Consider the following 19,618-nt stretch of genomic DNA (forward strand, 5'->3'; position numbering starts at 1 on the left):
GCCTGGGTAACAGAGCTAGACACTATCTCAAAAATTAATTAATTAATTAATTAATTAAATTAAATAAAAATATAACTGGTTAAAAATTCAGTCTCCCTGAAGTAGGTGCTCTTTCCATGTGAAAACTACCTTTTTGGTTTGGTTTGAAGGTAAGAAAGGGGGGGGGGGAAATTTGCTCTTTTCGTTTAATAATTGCATTTGGCCTATAATGAAATATTTCATTATTAGACAGCAGTGCCACTAATAAGTTTTAAGTTGTCCAGAGTTAATTGTAAACATCAGAAAGGATTCTTAGGACAAAAGCAGTTGTCTTAAGATGAATGGCTCATATTTGGGTACAGTGTTTGATGTCCAAAAGAAAATGTTACAATCACAAACAAACATAAACTAAAAAAAATAATAATAAATAAAAATTGCTGGCTGTCCCCTTTGGATGCCAGTTGAATCTGTGTCTTGTGCCTCCTGAGGGTCTGCCCGGTCACATCCCCTTGTCTTCTCTAGGGTTCATGGGGATCCTTCTCATCCTCTTCTAGGTACCAGATTCCATTAGTTTTGTCTGTCAGTCTTGTCACCAGGGAGCTGGAGACCTGGAGGGGAGCCCTGGTGTCTGGGACAGTGCCTGTCAGCAGATGGGCTTTTGCTTGGGGGGTGGGGTAGAGAGTGAGCCGCTGCATTATAGACTTGGACTAGGCGGATGCTATTGTTCCTGGTGGTGGTGATGGCAGATGCTGTCGGGTTATGTCACAGAGGAAGCCCGAGCTCCCTGCTGAAGATGATAAGAGATGCACAGATTTTAATCCATCCTATGGCCTCAGCCTCCCGTCCTGGTCCTACACATCCCCTGGAGCAGAGCCTGATTCCCAGCCTCTGTAGGGGATTGAGGAGCAAATAGGTTTCCCCGTCCTGACTCCACCTTGGAGCACCTTCCCCTGAGACCCACCAAGCTCCGTTTCAGTCACAGTATCTTCCTCCTGCTCCATGTGGTTGAAATCTCAGGTCCTCTAAGGATCCCTCCTCATTCTCTTTGTTAGTGTGAGGTGGGACGTTTTTTTTTTTTTTTTTTTTCTGAGATGGAGTCTTGCTTTGTCACCCAGGCTGGGGTTCAGTGGCAGAATCTCAGCTCACTACAGCCTCGGCCTCCCGGGTTCAAGTGACTCTCTGGCCTCAGCCTCCCGAGTAGCTGGGATTACAGGCACGCGCTATCACGCCCAGCTAATTTTTTATATTTTTAGTGGAGATGGGGTTTCATCGTGTTGGCCAGGCTGGTCTCTAACTCCTGACCTTAAGTGATCTGCCTGCCTCAGCCTCCCAAAGTGCTAGGATTGTAGGTGTGAGCCGCTGCACCCGGCCTGTGAGGTGGGAAGTTTTAGTACTCCCTTAGCCTTGGTTTGGTTTGGTCACCAGAAGGAGGGGACATGGTGAAGGTTCCAGTCCACCCTATGTAAGCAGCAACCTCTATGGTTTTATTTTTAAAGGTGTGTTGACCTGTGTTCCTTTGCATGGACATGTTTTTATTTGGGGTTACCTTTGTGTTGACTTTATGTGGCCAGGACCCTGGAGATGAGGCCAGGATGGCCGACTCCAACCCCATAGCTGCTTCCTTGCCCTGTATGGAGCAGCTGAGCCAGGGATGCAGGAGCAGCTGTGTCCCTCCCCTCCTGCCAGGCCTCTCCCCCTGCCATCTGGGACTGGTGGTTCCTAGGAGCCCGAAGCGCTGAGCTGCAGGAGGCTACTCATGGCCCCGGGACACACCCATCACCCCATCCGTATTGAGATGTTATCTAGAGAGACGCCTCCAGTAAAATCCGCTCTGCCAAGGTGGTGTATAAACATTTTCTGTGCAAGGACCTTGCCCTCTTTTCAAAAATATAAGTATCAGTCCCACGTGAAAAATTTCTTCTACAACGCAACATATGTTCATTGTGGTACATTTAGGAAATTTAAGTGGTTTATTTCTTGTAAAACATCATCTGTTTTTCTACTGGACCTGGCTTTATAAATCATGTGGTGACAAATAATGTGGCAGTTAGAGCTGGGTGCGGTTGGCTCCTGCCTGTGGTCCCAGCTACCTGGCAGGCAGAGGCAGGAGGAGCGCTTGAGGCCAGGATTCCAGGCTGCAGTGAGCTATGACTGTGCCAGTGCACTCCAGCCTGGGTAACGGCGAGACCCTGTGTTAGCCTGTTTTCACGCTGCTGATACAGACATACCCAAGACTGGGAAGAAAAAGAGGTTTAATTGGATTTACAGTTCCACATGGCTGGGGAGGTCTCAGAATCATGGTGGGAGGCAAAAGGCACTTTCGTGGTGGCAGCAAGAGAAAAATGACAGAGATGCAAAAGCAGAAACGATCTGATAAAACCATCAGATCTCGTGAGACTTATTCACTACCATGAGAACAGTATGGGAGAAACCACCCCCATGATACAAATTATCTCCCACTGGGTCCCTCCCGCTAAACGTGGGAATTAAGGGAGTACAGTTCAAGATGAGATTTGGGTGGGGACATGGAGCCAAATCATATCATTCTGCCCCTGGCCCCTTCAAATCTCATGTCCTCACATTTCAAAACCAATCATGCCTTCCCAACAGTCCCCCAAATTCTTAACTCATTTCAGCATTAACCCAAAAGTCCACAGTCTAAAGTCTAATCTGAGACAAAGCAAGTCCCTTCCGCCTATGAGCCTGTACAAGCAAAAGCAAGCTAGTTACTTCGTAAATACAATGGGGGTACAGGTATTGGGTAAATACAGCTATTCCAAATGGGAGAAATTGGCCAAAACAAAGGGGTTACAGGACCCATGCAAGTCCAAAATCCAGCGGGTCAGTCAAATTTTGAAGCTCCAAAATGATTTCCTTTGATTCCATGTCTCATATCCAGGTCATGGTGATGCACAAGGTGGGTTCCCATAGTCTTAGGCAGCTCCGCCCCTGTGGCTTTGTAGGGTATAGCTCCCCCCCGGCTGCTTTCACAGGCTGGCATTGAGTGCCCGTTTTCCAGGCATCTGGTACAAGCTGCCAGTAGATCTGCCATTCTGGTGTCTGGAGGATGGTGGCCTTCCTCTCACAGCTCCACTTGGCAGTGCCCCAGGAGGGACACTGTGTTGGGGCTCTGACCCCACATTTCCCTTCTGCACTGCCCTAGCAGAGGTTCTCCATGAGGGCCCCTCCCCTGCAGCAAACTTTTGCCTGGGCATCCAGGCATTTCCATACATCTGAAATCTAGGTGGAGGTCCCCAAACCTCAGTTCTTGACTTCTGTGCACCTGCAGGCTCAACACCACATATAGGCTGCCAAGGTTTGGGGCTTCCATCCTCTGAAACCATGGGCTGAGCTGTACCTTGGCCCCTTTTAGCAATGACTGGAGTGGTTGGGACACAAGGCACCAAGTCCCTAGGCTGCACACAGCATGGGGACCTTGGGTCCAGCCCACAAAACCATTTTTTCCTCCTAGGCTTCTGGGTCTGTGATGGGAAGACCAATGACATGCCCTGGAGACATTTTCCCCATTGTCTTGGGGTTTAACATCCCCTCATTGTTACTTATGCAAATTTCTGCAGCCAACTTGAATTTCTCCTAAAAAAATAGGTGTTTCTTTTCTACTGCATTGTCAGGCTGCAAATTTTCCAATTTTTTGTGCTCTGTTTCCCTTTTAAAATGGAATGTTTTTAGCAGCACCCAACTCACCTCTTGAATGCTTTTCTGCTTAGAAATTTCTTTCACCAGGCCAGGCGCGGTGGCTCAAGCCTGTAATCCCAGCACTTTGGGAGGCCGAGACGGGTGGATCACGAGGTCAGGAGATCGAGACCATCCTGGCTAACACGGTGAAACCCCATCTCTACTAAAAAATACAAAAAACTAGCCGGGCGAGGTGGCAGGTGCCTATAGTCCCAGCTACTCGGGAGGCTGAGGCAGGAGAATGGTGTGAACCCGGGAGGTGGAGCTTGCAGTGAGCTGAGATCCGGCCACTGCACTCCAGCCTGGGCGACAGAGCGAGACTCCGTCTCAAAAAAAAAAAAAAAAGAAATTTCTTTCACCAGATACTCTAAATCATCTCTCTCAAGTTCAAAGTTCCACAAATCTCTAGGGCAGGGGCAAAATGCCACCAGTGTCTTTGCTTAAACATAACAAGAGTCACCTTTGCTCCAGTTCCCAACAAGTTCCTCATCTCTATCTGAGACCACCTCAGCCTGGACCTTAGTATTCATATCACTATCAGCATTTTTTGTCAAATATTAAACAAATTTCTAGGAGGTTCCAAACTTTCCCATATTTTCATATCTTCTGAGCCCTCCAAACTCTTCCAACCTCTGCCTGTTACCCAGTTCCAAAGTTGCTTCCACATTTTCGGGTGTGTTTTCAGCAACACCCCACTCTCTGTACTGATTTACTGTATTAGTTTGTTTTCATGCTGCTGATAAAGGCATACCTGTGACTGGGAAGAAAAAGAGGTTTAATGGAACTTGCAGTTCCACATGGCTAGGAGGCCTCAGAATCATGGCCTGAGGCAAAAGAAAATGAGAGGTGCAAGAGAAAATGACAGGTGCAGAAGTGGAAACCCTCAATAAAACCATGAGATCTCGTGAGACATATTCACTACCATGAGAACAATATGAGGGAAGCTGCCCCCATGATTCAGAATATTTCCCATTAGGTCCCTCCCACAACACGTGGGGATTATGGGAGAACAATTCAAGATGAGATTTCAGTGGGGACACAGAGCCAAATCATATTAGACCCCGTCTCTCCAAAAAAAAAAAAAAAAAAAAAAAAAAAAAAAAAAAAAAGTAGCTAAGTGTTTGGGCCTGGCTTTCATTATTTACCAAGGATCAAGACCTGAACGTGAAAATGGCAGGCCAAGTGTTCCTGCCTTTGGATGCACATGGCCACCTTGCCTACTAGAATATCTGTGCCAAGCAGTGTTCCCATCCATCATAGGAAAATACTGTTTCCCGCATCCTCACCAATCCTAGATAATGCCAGTAAGAAAACAAAGTCTGTATGAATTTGATGAAAATAATTTGAATGTGCGCATTTGATGAGCTGTGAGAATAAGCATCTTTTGCATGCATTGGCCATGGGCTTCCCTTTTGTGATTTGCCTGTGAATGTCCTTCTTCCAGTTCACTAGTTTGGGATTGAATATTCTTACACATTCTTGATGAAGAACTTTTATTTCAAATTATGAAAGAAAAAAAAACTTGTTAGAATTCTGATTCGAAGTGCTTTCAAATTCTGTATTAATTTGGAACTGACACCCTTTAATATTGAGTCCTGGCTTTGAGGGTCCGGTGCGTTTCCTCCATTCACTGAAGTTTTATTTTACATCTCTCAGTAGAGCTTTATGGATTAGGGTCTTCAGAAGCCTCACTTGTTTTTCTGGCTCTGATTTCTTGTCCAGAAACTCCACCCCCGTGCTAAGGAGACAGTGGTGGAAGTGCTGGGCGTGCTGCCTTTCTCCTGGCTCTAATGGGAAGGCCAAGAGGCAGGTCAGGGTCAGACTCAACCTTGAGTCTGGCATTGGCCATTGGCATCATTAGGACCGCAGAGATTGTACTTTGATAAAATGAATACATGGAAATCTCCTCTAACTCAAGAATGCCTTATGTGTTGTGTGTATCGTGCACCTGCCTGTGGAAACAACTTCACTTGTGAGAGAGAGCGAGCCCTGGCATGCAGATGATTTCAGGACCGCCCCCAGCCCGTCCTGTGGTGCAGGATCCAGGCAGCTGCAGTGCAGGCGGGGAACCGTGGCTGGGCGCGGTCCGGTCCTGGGGGGTCCCTGTGCGGTGCGGGTGTCCATGTGCTCTGAGACTCTCATCCTGCTCTGTGGCCTGTCATGTTGTGTGTGCAGCAAAAGGTTTGTGTGCACGTGTGTGAGAATGGGATTGTGTGTGTGTGAGTGGAATGCGCTGGCGGGAGCGTGTGGGGTGTGTGGGTGGCACCTGTAGTTGGGGTGTGTGACTGTGTAGGGTGGGGATCTGTGATTATATGAATATGAGGGTGTGATTGTGGCTGGGACTGGGTGTGTGGCTGCCTCTGTCTCTGCCTCTGTGTCTGATAGAGACGGAGAGATGGGGGAGGCCTGCGGGGCAGGGCCAGGGAACCCTTCCCCACTTTACACCATCTGAGGACTCTCCCCAAGGGGAAAAGCCGGCTACAGTGGAGAAGCACTGGCGGAGTGAGCTTCGTCCTGGGGACAGAGCCTGGGAGACTGCAGCTGAAAGGGTGGGCTCCGGGAGGGCTGCAGGGGCTGAGCAGCAGGGTCAGGGAGCAGAGGGCCTGGGAGCAGAGGGCCACCCTCCCTCCATCTTCCTTCCGTCTCCGGACCTATAGCACTGTGTCCCCCTCCCACCCGCACAGCTGCAGGTGGTGCCAGCTGGGGCTCTCTAGAGGGAGGGGGCTCCTCTGAGGGCAGAGAGGGCCAGGAGGCTGGGCCTGTGGCTCTAATCTGCTTTGCCCTAGGAGGGACATGCTCAGTGGTGGGGTTTGTGTAGCTGTCACTCACCTGCCTGTGCCCAGCCACACCTGTGACTCCCATCAGCCCCACCCAATACACACGTGGTTCCTCAACTACCATGAGGGGTAGTTCCTGCCTGTGTCACAAGCATCCATCCCACCAACCATACTGCAGGTTACAAGACTGTCCCACAAGCACCACCATGCCCGCCTGAGGTTACCTGGCACACAGGTATCCTCACCTGCATGACATGACCAGATCGTGCACTTTCTATTCTAGGGCCAGGGCAAGCTTGTACCTTCAGCCTTAGGGACACTGGGGGTGGTGATAGCTGGAGGCCAGGGAAGTCACCAGGCTGGAGACATCATCTACCTCCAGGAGAGGGTTGATATCAGACATCTCCTGTGCACCACTTTGAGCCACCTCAGCCTCACCTGGGACTCTGGCTGGCACTGGGACCAGCAGTTCCATGAAGGTTTAGACCATTTCTAGGCTTAGGAAAGGCCTCCCTTATCATCACTGTGGTCTGGGCTTCCTTGTGATCAAGGGCTCTGGACAGCAGATGCAGCCAGCCAGAGTGTGGGGGTGAGGGGGCTGGGCACAGGAAGGACTCGAGGCCTTCCCTGCACCCCCATGGCCACCATTTCAGAGGGAGGACAGCAATTGTTTGGGTTTGTCCTGTGAGTGGCGGCAGAGGGCAGGGCCCTGGGCAGGTCCAGAGCCAGACAGGCATCCTGTGCTGCAGCCTCGGGGCCACCAGGGCACACGATGGGGCCGGTGTGGGGGTGTCCCTTGTGTCAAACACCTGGAGAGAAGGTGTCCTGGGGTCAGTGGGTATGTCGGGGCATTTGCAAGATTTCTGGTTTCTGTTGGAGTTGTGTGTCCTGGAGGATGGAGGGAGGAGAGAAAGGGTGGAGAGAAGGGGGAGATGGCCCTTGCTGCTTCCTGGTCTCTAAGTGGGGGTGATGGGGTGGTAGGTGAGTGGCAGAGGGGTCAGCGGGAGCTTCAAGGCTGAGCCAGGGAAGTGGAGGCCGCAGAGATGCAGACCTTGCCTGAGGCTGACTCGGGGCTGGGGTTTCTTAGAGGCCAGGACCCTAGAGCTCCCGGACAGGGAGTTTGCAGGAACAGTGATGCAGCACACGACACAGCACAACTCGACACAACACAACCTGGCACAGCAGAGCAGCGTGCGGTGCACTGGGCTGCAGCAGAGTGCAGCCCAGGGTCCAGGGAGTCATGTATGTAGGCTCCGGGGAATCATGGAGCAAACTGACCTGAGCCGCGTCCCTCAGCCAAAGCACAGGCTCCTGGCCTTGAGCCACCCACTTCCTTGTGACGGCTGGGTGCCCTAGTGTCCCTGGGGCTGAGGACAGGGCTGGGGCTGCTGTCCAAGGTGAGGTCTGACTCTAATCCCCTGCCTGTAATTCCCAGTGGGAACTTGAGCATCTTCCAGGGGACCCAGTGGTGCTGATGGGATTTCTGGGCACCTCAGCCAGGCCCCCTGCTGGCCTAGCCACACTGGCTCCCACTGCAATCTGGCCTTGGGGCCTGTGTGGCCTCTGCTTACTGAGCCCTGTGGTTCCCTGCCAGTCACCGTTGGCCCTGCGGCCAGGCTGGCACCTGGAGAATGGCCTGTCCCCAAAGCCTGCACTCCTCCCAGCTCACCCGCTTTGCTTTTTCCCCGCACTGGGAGGTGGGAGCCAGGTTGACACTGGGGGAGGGGCTCCCTCAACTGTGGCTTCACCTTAGGGTTCTGGGCAGGGTTTTGGGCAATGAGACTTTTTGGATAGGGGCTGGAGGTCAACAGCCTGCTCAGTGGGGCGTGGTCCCATAGCAGAGAGACCCACGGTGGAGGGGTAGGGTGAGGTGAGGCGAGGCTTCTGCCTCAGTCTCCCAGTGTAGCTGGTATTATAGGCGCCCGTCCCCATGACCAGCTAATTTTTGTATTTTTAGCACAGATGGGGTTTCACCATGTTGGCCAGCCTGGTCTGGAACTCCAGACCTAAGGTGATCCACCCGCCTCGGCCTCCCAAAGTGCTGGGATTACAGGCATGAGCCACTGTGCCTGACTGTATCTTTCTTTGCTTTTCTTTTTCTTTTCTTTTCTTTTTTTTTTGAGACAAAGTCTCGCTGTGTTGCCCAGGTTGGAGTGCAGTGGTGCAATCTCTGCTCACTGCAAGCTCCACCTCCCAGGTTCATGCCATTTTCTTGCCTCAGCCTCCCAAGTAGCTGGGACTACAGGTATCTGCCACCACGCCTGGCTAATTTTTTGTGTTTTTTAGTAGAGATGGGGTTTCACTGTGTTAGCCAGGATGGTCTTGATCTCCTGACCTCGTGATCCACCCGCCTTGGCCTCTCAAAGTGCTGGAATTACGGGCATAAGCCACCGTGTCCGGCCTGTATCTTCCTGTTTTGTTCAACATTGTTGTTGATACCAATCCACGTTGCTGTCTTTATGTTTTAAAAATCTACGATTGTGAACTGATTCTATTATCATAAACAACACTACAGGGGGCTTTTAAATTCACATTTGTTAGGGTTTGTGCCCACGTGTGGAATTTTAGGTGATAAGACATTCATATTGTTGACTATTCTAGGAAACAGGAAACCTTTTTTTTTTTTTTTTTTTTTTTGAGGCAGAGTCTCACTCTGTCACCCAGGCTGGAGTGCAGTGGCCGGATCTCAGCTCACTGCAAGCTCCGCCTCCTGGGTTCACGCCACTCTCCTGCCTCAGCCTACCAAGTGGCTGGGACTACAGGCTAATTTTTTGTATTTTTCTTTAGTAGAGACGGGGTTTCACCGTGTTAGCCAGGATGGTCTCGATCTCCTGACCTTGTGATCCGCCCGTCTCAGCCTCCCAAAGTGCTGGGATTACAAGCTTGAGCCACCGCGCCCCGCCGGAAACAGGAAACCTTTAAAGCAGTTATACAATGCATACCCCCAGCCACACTGTAGTATTTCCTGCCGCTCTAGACCACCACACTCTTGTATCATCAGTGTTGAGTGAACCATCTGGTAGGCAGGTGCCAGGGGCATCTCATTGGGTTCCCATTTGCATTTTCTGGTGTAATGAGGTTGAGGCCTCTTTATGTGTTTATTGGTCATTTAGTGAAGTGTGAGTAGAAGGCTTTTTTCCCATTTATATATTGCATGTTCTTTTCTTTTTTCCATCTCTGGTTGATTTGTAGGAGTTCTTTGTGGTTTTTTTTTTTTGAGACAGGGTTTCTCTCTGCCGCCCAGGCTGGCACACAGTTGCATGATCTCGGTTCACTGTAGCCTCAGTCTCTTGGGCTCAAGCAATCCTCCTGTTTCAGCCTCCTGAGAAGTTTCTACTACAGGTGTGGGCCACCACGCCGGCTGACTTTTCTATTTTTAGTAATGACTGGGTTTTGCTATGTTGTCCAGGCTGGTCCTGAACTTCTGAGTTCAGGTGATCCGCCCACCTTGGCCTCCCAACGTGCTGTTCTTTGTATTTTCTTCATAAGAGCCCTTGTTTGGTTATTTGTGGAAAATGTTTTCCCCAGTGGATCAGCTTTGTATTCTCTTAATGATTTTTAATGAGCAGAAGTTTAAAGTTTACTGTAATTAAATTTATCAATGCTTCCTTTATGCTTAGTGTTGTCTGTGTGTTTTGCTTAAAAACAATTCTTATCTTTCTTATTTTTATTTCTTAATATGGTTTTATTCCTTTGGAAAAAATGATTCTTATCTCATGGTCATAAGGATATTCTTTTACATAAATACTTGTAAAGTCTTTACTATTTTGCCTTGTCCATTGAAGTCTCTAATCCACAAGGAATGGTCTTTTGTGTGAGGTGTGGGTAACAGTCCCCTTACTTTTTAATTATATAGATTCCCTGCTGTCCCAGTACTGTTTAGGACAGGGTTGTGTAATCTTTAGCTTCTGTGGGCCACACTGGAAGAAGAAATGTTTTGGGTCACACATAAAATACACTAACTCTAACAATAGCTGATGAGCAAAAAAAAAAAAAAAAACTCAAAAAAAAAATCTCATAATGTTTTAAGAACATTTACAAATTTGTGTTGGGCCACATTCAAAGCTGTCCTGGGCTGCATGGGGCTGCGGGCTGCAGGTTGGACAAGCTTGGTTTAGGAGAAGATGGCCCTTATTCCATTTTTCTCAATGTCACCTTTGTCAAAAGACAAGTGCCCCATAGAGGGACATAGGTTTGCTTCTGAGTTCTCTACTTCATTTCGTTGGTCTGTTTGTCTGTCTCTAGGCCAATGTGGCACTGTGTTGAATACACACTAAAGCTTTAGTTCTTGACTCTGGCAGAGGGAGTCCTTCTGCTTTGGCCTTGTTCCTAGAGTGTCTTTCTGGTTTTGGCCCTCTGCATTCCCATATAAGTTTAGAAACAGCTTTTTGAATTCAACTTGGAGAGAATTGAAGTTTTGATAATACTGAGTATTCCTCTCCATAACACTGGTATATGTTGCCATTTATTTTGGTCTTCCCTATTTTCTCTCATTAACTTTTTACATATATACTTCTGTGGTGCTCTTATACATGTAGTAATTGATTTATTCCAAGGCATCTTTTATTTTTAATGCCACTGTAAATGTTACATTCTTTTAAAGTGTAAGTTTATAAATGTTTGTGCTGCCATATGGAACATTTTAACTATTTCATATTGTTTTGTATTTAGCGTTCAAAAACTCTTTAGTCTCTGTAGATTCACAAAGACTATTTATAGAAATATATCGAATGCATATTTGTTTCTTCCTCTTCAGTCTTCATATATTTTACTGGCCTTGCTTTATTGCATTTGTGGAATCTCTAGCACAATGTTGGATAGCAATGGTGAAGGAAGGCATTTTTGTTTATTCTAAACTCAAGAGGAATTTTTTTTTTTTTTTGCTGTTAATAGCATTGTATTTTATATAAATTTTTAAATTTCATATAATTTTAGGCTTATAAGAAAGTCATGCAACATTTTACAAGTATTTCTGGATACCCTTCATCCAGATTCAAAAGGATAGCTTTTGATATTTCACCATTAAATAGAAAGTTTAATGTAAGATTTTTTGGTAGATGGTCTTTGTTAGATTAAAGATATATTATTCTATTTCTATTTTTTAGAGAATTAAAAAAATTTTTTTGAGACAGGGTCTTGCTTTGCCACCTGGGCTAGAGTGCAGTGGTGCGGTCTTGGCTCACTGCAGCCTCAACCTCCAGGGCTTAAATGATCCTCCCACCTTAGCCTCCCGAGTAGCTGAGACTACAGGTAGGTGCCACCACACCTGGTTAACTTTTGTAATTTTTGTAGAGACAGGGTTTCTCCATGTTGCCCAACGTAGTCTCAAACTTCTGGCTCAAGTGATCTGCCCACCGAGCCTCCCAAAGTGCTGGGATTATAGGTATGAGCCACTGCCCCGTGTAAAATAGTTTTTTAAATCCAGAAAGGATGAATTTTATAACACATCTCACTTGCATTTAATGAAAGGATGAATTTTATAACACATCTCACTTGCATTTAATGAAATGTGCATGCAAATTTTCCCTCAGTTCTGTGAATGTGTTAAATTACATCAAATGATTTTCTTTCTTTCTTTTTTTTTTTTTTTTTTTTTGAGATGGAGTCTCGCTCTGTCTCCCAGGCTGGAGTGCAGTGGCGCGATCTCGGCTCACTGCAGGCTCCGCCTGCCGGGTTCACGCCATTCTTCTGCCTCAGTCTCCTGAGTAGCTGGGACTACAGGCGCCCGCCACCACGTGGGCCTGGTTAATTTTTTTGTATTTTTAGTAGAGACGGGGTTTCACAGTGTTAGCCAGGATGGTCTGGATCTCCTGACTTCCTGATCCGCCCGCCTCGGCCTCCCAAAGTGCTGGGCATCAAATGATTTTCTAATTTGAAACCTACCTTGCATTTCTGGTTTAAATTCTCCAATCAGTGTATAGTATTCTTTTCTCTTTTTTTTTTTTTTTTTTTTTTTTTGAGGTGGAGTCTTGCTCTGTCGCCCAGTTTGGAGTGCAATGGTGTGGTCGCAGCTTACTGCACCCTCTGCCTCCCGGGTTCAAGTGATTCTCCTGCCTCAGCCTCCAGAGTAGCTGGGATTACAGGCACCCACCACCATACCTGGCTAATTTTTGTATTTTTAGTAGAGATGGGGTTTCACCATGTTGGCCAGGCTGGAGCATATAGTATTCTTTATATATAATTTCATTCACTTTGCCAGTATCTTGCATGGAACATTTTGTCTATGTCTTTGAGTGGTTGGATTTTGGTGTCAGGATACTAGCTCATTATGAACTGGGGGATGTAGTGGTGATTTCTATTTATTTCAACAGAGCTAGTTGTCTTCTTTTCACAGCTCGCTTTGTACGCTAGGACCTGGCCTTTTCTGGATGACATCATTAGGCTATGTTGCCCTTTGGTTTTAACAGTTTTTTTCCTTACATCACTTCAAATATATCATACCACTACCTTCTGGAGTGCAGAGTTTCTGCTGAGAAATGACTTGATGATCTTATTGAGGATCCTTTACAGGTGATGTGTTACTTTTCTTTTACTGCTTTCAAGAGTCTCTCTGTCATTCGGCATTTCACTATTATGTGTTTCAGTGGGTTTATCTTACTGGAGTTCACTGAATGTATCGAATATATGCATTATGTGTTTCCTCAAATTTGGGAAGTTTTCAGTCAACATTTCTTAAAGTAATTCTACTACCTTCTCTCTCTCTTTTCCTGGGACTCCCATAATACATATATTGGTCCACTGATGGTTTCCCGTAAGTTCCTTAGGTTTTATTCACTATTCTTCATTCTTTTTACTTTCTATTGCTGAGATCTGATCATTTAAAATGTCTCATCTTCAAGTTGGCTGCTGAAGTCTGCTGTTGAACTCCTCTACTTATTTTTTCATACTGACTAATAGATTAATATATTTTTCAGCTTCACAATATCTATTTGGTTCCTTTCTATAGTATCTATATCTTTTTGTAGATATTCTCATTTTGTTTTAAATCATTTCCTTGATATCGTTTAGTTCTTTGTGTTTCCTTTATGTATCTGACCCTATTTAACAGTTACTTTAATATCTGAGCATATTTAACACAGTTATCTTTGTCCAGTAAACCCAATGCGTGTCTTCAGAGATAATTTCTGCCACTTTGTATTCTTCCTTCGAATGGACCATGTTTTTTTCTGTTTCTTTGATTGCCTTGTGATTGTTTAAGTGAAAATTGGGCATTTGAAAAAAAACAGCCACATCTCTCAGTCTTTGCATACTGGGTCTGTTTCAGGAAAGTCCTTTACTAATTAGCTGGGAATGTTCTGTGCCTTGGGATCAGTATGAGGAAAAAGCTTAAGGTTCTCGGATATTTTCTGAGCATACATCTTGGCTGGGTCTGTGTGTGGTTTTTTTTCAATCCCTCTGTATACACAGCTGCTTTTAAATGTCTTATTTTTCCAAAGAATCTCACCCTGGGTTGTCTTGGGGACTTAGACAGTGTATACATATCTCCACCTGTATTATTTTACTCCATGTGTCTACAGGTCTTAGTGTCCTTGCAGCTCTCCCAAGTAGTACTTGATGCTTCTTGCTGCCTGAGATCTGAATTAGGTGAGGTAGAGACCAGTCCTTCTGACTCTGCAAGTCCACCCCCCACTTCCCATTATTGATGTCACAGATTAGATCTTTATACATTGTGTTCCCAATAACAGGTTAGCTGTTTTTATGCATTTGTCTTTTCAACCCTGTAGAAGATTTAAAAAGTGGAGTTACAAACCAAAATTATCATAGTATTACATTTTATAGTTTACCATGTATTTACCTTTACTAGAGATCTTTACTTCTCTATATGGCTTTGAGTTACAGTCTGGCTTCTTTTAATTTCAACCTGATAGACTTCCTTTAGCATTTTTTTTCAGGGCAGGTCTAGTGATAATCAACTCCCTCAGCTTTTGTTTATCTGGGAATATGTTAATTTCTCCCTAATTTTTCAAGAGCATTTTGCTGAATATAAACTCTCTATTGACAGCTTTTTTTCTTCAGCACTTTATGTTTATTGACCAGCTTCCTTCTGGCTTCCAAGATTTCTGATGAGACCCTGGTTGATAGTCTTGAGGATCCCTTGTATGATAGGAGTTGCTTCTCTTTTGCTATTTTCAAGATTATCTGTCTTTGGCTTTTGACATTTGATTTTGTATCTCACTGTGGGTCTCTTTGCAATTCTCCTACTTAAGAGTTCATTCTGCTTGCTGGATTTGCAAATTCATGTCTTTCATCAAATTTGGAGATTTTTCAGCCATTATGTCTTCAAATATTTTCTCCTCCCCTTTCTCTCTTTTCTCCTTCAAGGATTCCCAAATTGATGTTGTGCTACAGTACCATTAAGCTCTGTTCACTCTTTTTTATGTTGATAAATTATATTTTTTATATTTTTAAGTTTGCTGAATCTCTCCTCTAATTGCTTATCTTTTGAATCCCTCTACTGTAATAATATTCTTTATTTCTGTTATGTAATTTTTGATCCAGATTTTTTCGTTTTTTTTTTTTTTTTTTTTTTTTTTTGAGACGGAGTCTCGCTCTGCCGCCCAGGCTGGAGTGCAGTGGCCAGATCTCAGCTCACTGCAAGCTCCGCCTCCCGGGTTCACGCCATTCTCCTGCCTCAGCCTCCCGAGTAGTTGGGACTACAGGCGCCCGCCACCGCGCCCGGCTAGTTTTCTGTATTTTTTAGTAGAGACGGGGTTTCACCATGTTAGCCAGGATGGTCTCGATCTCCTGACCTTGTGATCCGCCCGTCTCGGCCTCCCAAAGTGCTGGGATTACAGGCTTGAGCCACCGCGCCCGGCCGATTTTTTCGTTCTTATAAAAAGTTTCATCTCATTATTTCTATCCTCAGTTTGCTCATACATCTTTTTCCTTTGTTCATGTATTTATTTCACTTTTAAAGCACCTTTAAGACTGTTGTCTTTTTATAGTGAGTCTGACATCTGGGCTGCCTCAAGTATGTTTTCTGTCAATTCATTTTGTTCCTTTAATTGGGTCATACTTTTCTGTTTTTTGGCATGCCTTCAGGTTTTTGTTGTTGTTGAAGACTGGACATTTGAATATTACAAGGTGATATCTCTGGAAATCATATTTCCCCACTTCCCCTGGATTTGCTGCATTTTTGCCTTTGTTTGTATTATTATGAGATAACTATGTGCCAGAGATCAGCCTAAAGTAAAAGCTGAATACGGTCTTTGCAGTGCTTGTATCTTTCCTTGGGCATGTGAGGTGGATTTCTGAATTCTTGCATATATGTAGTTGATTTTGAATAATAAAAAAAATAGTTGCAAGTCTTTAAAATCTCCTGAAAGTCACTTCATCTGGTGGGTTGAAACAACGATGACTAGCCTACAAGCCCACAAGATCAGAAGCACCAGTCCACAGTCAGAACACAGAACCTCAGTATCTGTGGGATAAAGTATTTATTGCCCTCCCTGGCTGCAGAAATCTGCACCAGAATCACATTCCCATCCCCAAAGCTGCTTCAAGGAGCTGGGAGTGAGGAATGGGTAGCCAACACCACTCTGATGGTTGCAATCAACACAATTGTAATTTATTAGACAAGCTGGAAATTACAAGCATTCAAATAAACTCTGAAGTTCCAAAATAGTCACTTCAGAGAGCTGCCAGAATAGTTGTTCAGGTACAGTGACAGATTCATGACACTTCCTACTTGGTCATTTTCCCTGACATCACATGCTACATATTTGGTTTTGTAGACTTTCATAGCATCTGAAATAATATATCTCTAAACATTTATGTGATCTGTTGCAGACAGTAAAATATGAAAAACTGGATACTCACCTTTAAGATGTGATCATAAGCGTCTTTTGATGCTCCTTCCTAGTACCTTTCTGGGTGCTAATTCGCCACTGCCTCAGAGAATATGAAGAGCTACATTACCCAGAAGGATGTGCTTCATAGGCCCAAATGACAGCCTAGGACAGGAGTGTTCCCTGCAGCCTGCATTGTCTTGGGTTGGACTTTTGGCACTGCTAGGGTGCACTTTCATTTGTCACATGTCCTGTCTGCTCACACCACCCAGGAGGAGCAGGTGACTCTTTGGGACCAAGCTAAGAAGGCCAGTAAGAAGGATGGGACCCATCTAGCCACCTGTGTAGGGAAAGAGTTCAGCTGAGTCTGAACTACTTATACAGTCATCTCCCTTCTAGCACAAGTGTGTTAAGTATCCCCAGTCTCATATTCTTGGACTCTCAACCACACGGCTGTGGCACACTGACATGGAGGATCGTGGCATCCTGGGGTTCTGCAGGCCTTCTCTTCCTGTTGTTAGGGTCACTCTCAGTCCAGGGTCCTAGACAAGAGAAAATTCCTCTTTCTGGAAATCAGTGGTATGTGGTGGGGTAGTATGAACTATAACTTCTTAGTACCCTCCATTCTGTGGGGAAAAGAGAGATCAGACTGTTACTGTGTCTATGTAGAAAGAAGTAGACATAAGAGACTCCATTTTGTTCTGTACTAAGAGAAATTCTTCTGCCTTGAGATGCTGTTAATCTGTAATCCTAGCCCCAACCCTGTGGTCACAGAAACATGTGCTGTGTTGACTCAAGGTTTAATGGATTTAGGGCTATGTAGGATGTGCTTTGTTAAAAAAGTGCTTGAAGGCAGTATGCTTGTTAAAAGTCATCACCATTCTCTAATCTCAAGTACCCAGGGACACAATACACTGTGGAAAGCCGCAGGGACCTCTGCCTAGGAAAGCCAGGTATCACAAGGTTTCTCTCCATGTGATAGCCTGAGATATGGCCTCATGGGAAGGGAAAGACCTGACCATCCCCGAGTCCGACACCTGTAAAGGGTCTGTGCTGAGGAGGATTAGTGAAAGAGGAAGGTCTCTTTGCAGTTGAGATAAGAGGAAGGCATCTGTCTCCTGCTTGTCCCTGGGCAATGGAATGTCCCAGTGTAAAACCCAGTTGTATGTTCTATTTACTGAGATAGGAGAAAACCACTCATATGTTCTATTTACTGAGATAGAAGAAAACTGCCTTAGGGCTGGAGGTGAGACATGCTAGCAGCAATACTGCTCTTTAATGCACCGAGATGTTTGTATACGTGCACATCAAGGCACAGCACCTTTCCTTAAACTTATTTGTGACACAGAGATCTTTGTTCACATGTTTTCCTGCTGACCCTCTCCCCACTATTACCCTATTGTTCTGCCACATCCCCCTCTCCAAGATGGTAGAGATAATGATCAATAAATATTGAGGGAACTCAGTAACCAGTGCTGGCGTGGGTCCTCCATATGCTGAGTGCCAGTCCCCTGGGCCCACTTTTCTTTCTCTATACTTTGTCTCTGTGTCTCTTTCTTTTCTCATGTCTCTCATCCCACCTGATGAGAAACATCCACAGGTGTGGAGGGGCAGGCCACCCCTTCATCTGGCGCCCAATGTGGGGCTTTTCTCTAAGGTGAAGGTACGCTTGAGCGTGGTCATTGAGGACAAGTTGATGAGATATTCCCAAGTATGTCTATGGTCAGCCTTGCAGTAAGCTTGTGCACTCAGAAGAACTTAGGGTAACAATGGGACAGACTAAAAGTAAATATGCCTCTTATATCAGCTCTATTAAAATCCTTTTAAAAAGAGGGGGAGGTAGAGTCTCTACAAAAAATCTAATTATGCTATTTCAAACAGTAGAACAGTTCTGCCCATGGTTTCTAGAATAGGGAACTTTAGATCTAAAAGATTGGGAAAAAATTGGGCAAAGAATTAAAACAAGCAAATAGGGAGGGTAAAATCATCTCACTTACAGTATGGAATGATTGGGTCATTATTAAAGTAGCTTTAGAACTGTTTCAAACAGGAGAAGATAGCATTTCAGTCTGATGTCCCTGAAAGCTGTGTAATAGATTATGAAGAAGAGGCAGGGATAGAATCCCAGAAAGGAATGGAAAGTTCACATTGTAAATATGTAGCAGAGCCAGTAATGGCTCAGTCAACGCAAAATGTTGACCATAATCAATTACAGGAGGTAATATATCCTGAAACATTAAAATTAGAAGAAAAAGGTCCAGAATTAGCAGGGCCATCAGAGTCTAAACCACAATGGCCAACTCCTCTTCCAGCAGCTAAGATGCCTGAAACATTACAACCTCAAATGCAGGTTAGACAAGTACAAACCCCCCAAAAAAATCAAATAGAAAAAGATAGAGTCTCTGTCATGGCAATGCCAATCCAAATACGGTATCCACAATATCAGCCAGTAGAAAATAAGAGCCAATCGCCAGTAGCCTATCAGTACTGGCCACCAGCCAAACTTCAGTATCAGCCGCCCCCAGAAAATCAGTATGGACAGCCAGGAATGTTTCCAGCACCATAAGGCTGGGCTCTATATCCTCAGCCGCCCACTATGAGACTTAATTGTATACCACCACCTAGTGGACAAGGTAGTACATTACATAAAATTATTGATAAGGCAAGGAAACAAGGAGATATTGAGGTGTGGCAATTCCCAGTAATATTAGAGCTGATACCACCTGGAGAAGAGGCCCCAGAGGGAGCACCTCCCCTAGCTGAGGCCAGATATGAGTCCTCTTCTATAAAAATGCTAAAATATATGAAAGAGGGAGTAAAACAGTATGGACCCAACTCCCCTTATATGAGAACATTATTAGATTCCATTGCTCATGGACATAGACTCATTCCTTATGATTAGGAGATTCTGGCCAAATCATTACTCTCACCCTCTCAATTTTTACAAGTTAAGACTTGGTGGACTGATGGGGCCCAAGAACAGGCCTGAAAAAATAGGGCTGTGAATCCTCCAGATAACATAGATGCAGATCAACTATTAGGAACAGGTCAAAATTGGAGCACTACTAATCAACAAACAATAATGCAAAATGAGGTAATTGAGCAAGTTAGAGCTATCTGCCTTAGAGCCTGGGGAAAAAATCCAGGGCACAGGAACTGCCTGCCCCTCATTCAATACAATAAGACAAGGCTCTAAAGAGCCCTACCCTGATTTTGTGGCAAGGCTCCAAGATGCTGCTCAAAAGTCAATTGCCGATAAGAATGCCAGTAAGGTCATAGTGGAGTTGATGGCATATAAAAACGCCAATACTGAGTGTCAATCAGTCATTAAGCCATTAAAAGGTAAGGTCCTGGCAGGGTCAGATGTAATCTCAGACT

The 19,618-nt window shown here is 45.3% G+C and overlaps 1 long non-coding RNA gene across 1 annotated transcript; it reads left to right on the plus strand.

The window, feature by feature from the left end:
* The first annotated feature begins 8,535 nt into the window (after positions 1 to 8,535).
* On the plus strand, positions 8,536 to 13,554 carry LOC144337402 (uncharacterized). Its single transcript, XR_013410475.1, has 2 exons — positions 8,536 to 8,737; positions 12,575 to 13,554. It is a non-coding gene; the product is annotated as an uncharacterized LOC144337402 (long non-coding RNA).
* The last annotated feature ends 6,064 nt before the right edge of the window (positions 13,555 to 19,618 follow it).

Source organism: Macaca mulatta, chromosome 19, assembly GCF_049350105.2.
Source record: "Macaca mulatta isolate MMU2019108-1 chromosome 19, T2T-MMU8v2.0, whole genome shotgun sequence".
In the NCBI taxonomy this organism is placed as follows: domain Eukaryota; kingdom Metazoa; phylum Chordata; class Mammalia; order Primates; family Cercopithecidae; genus Macaca; species Macaca mulatta.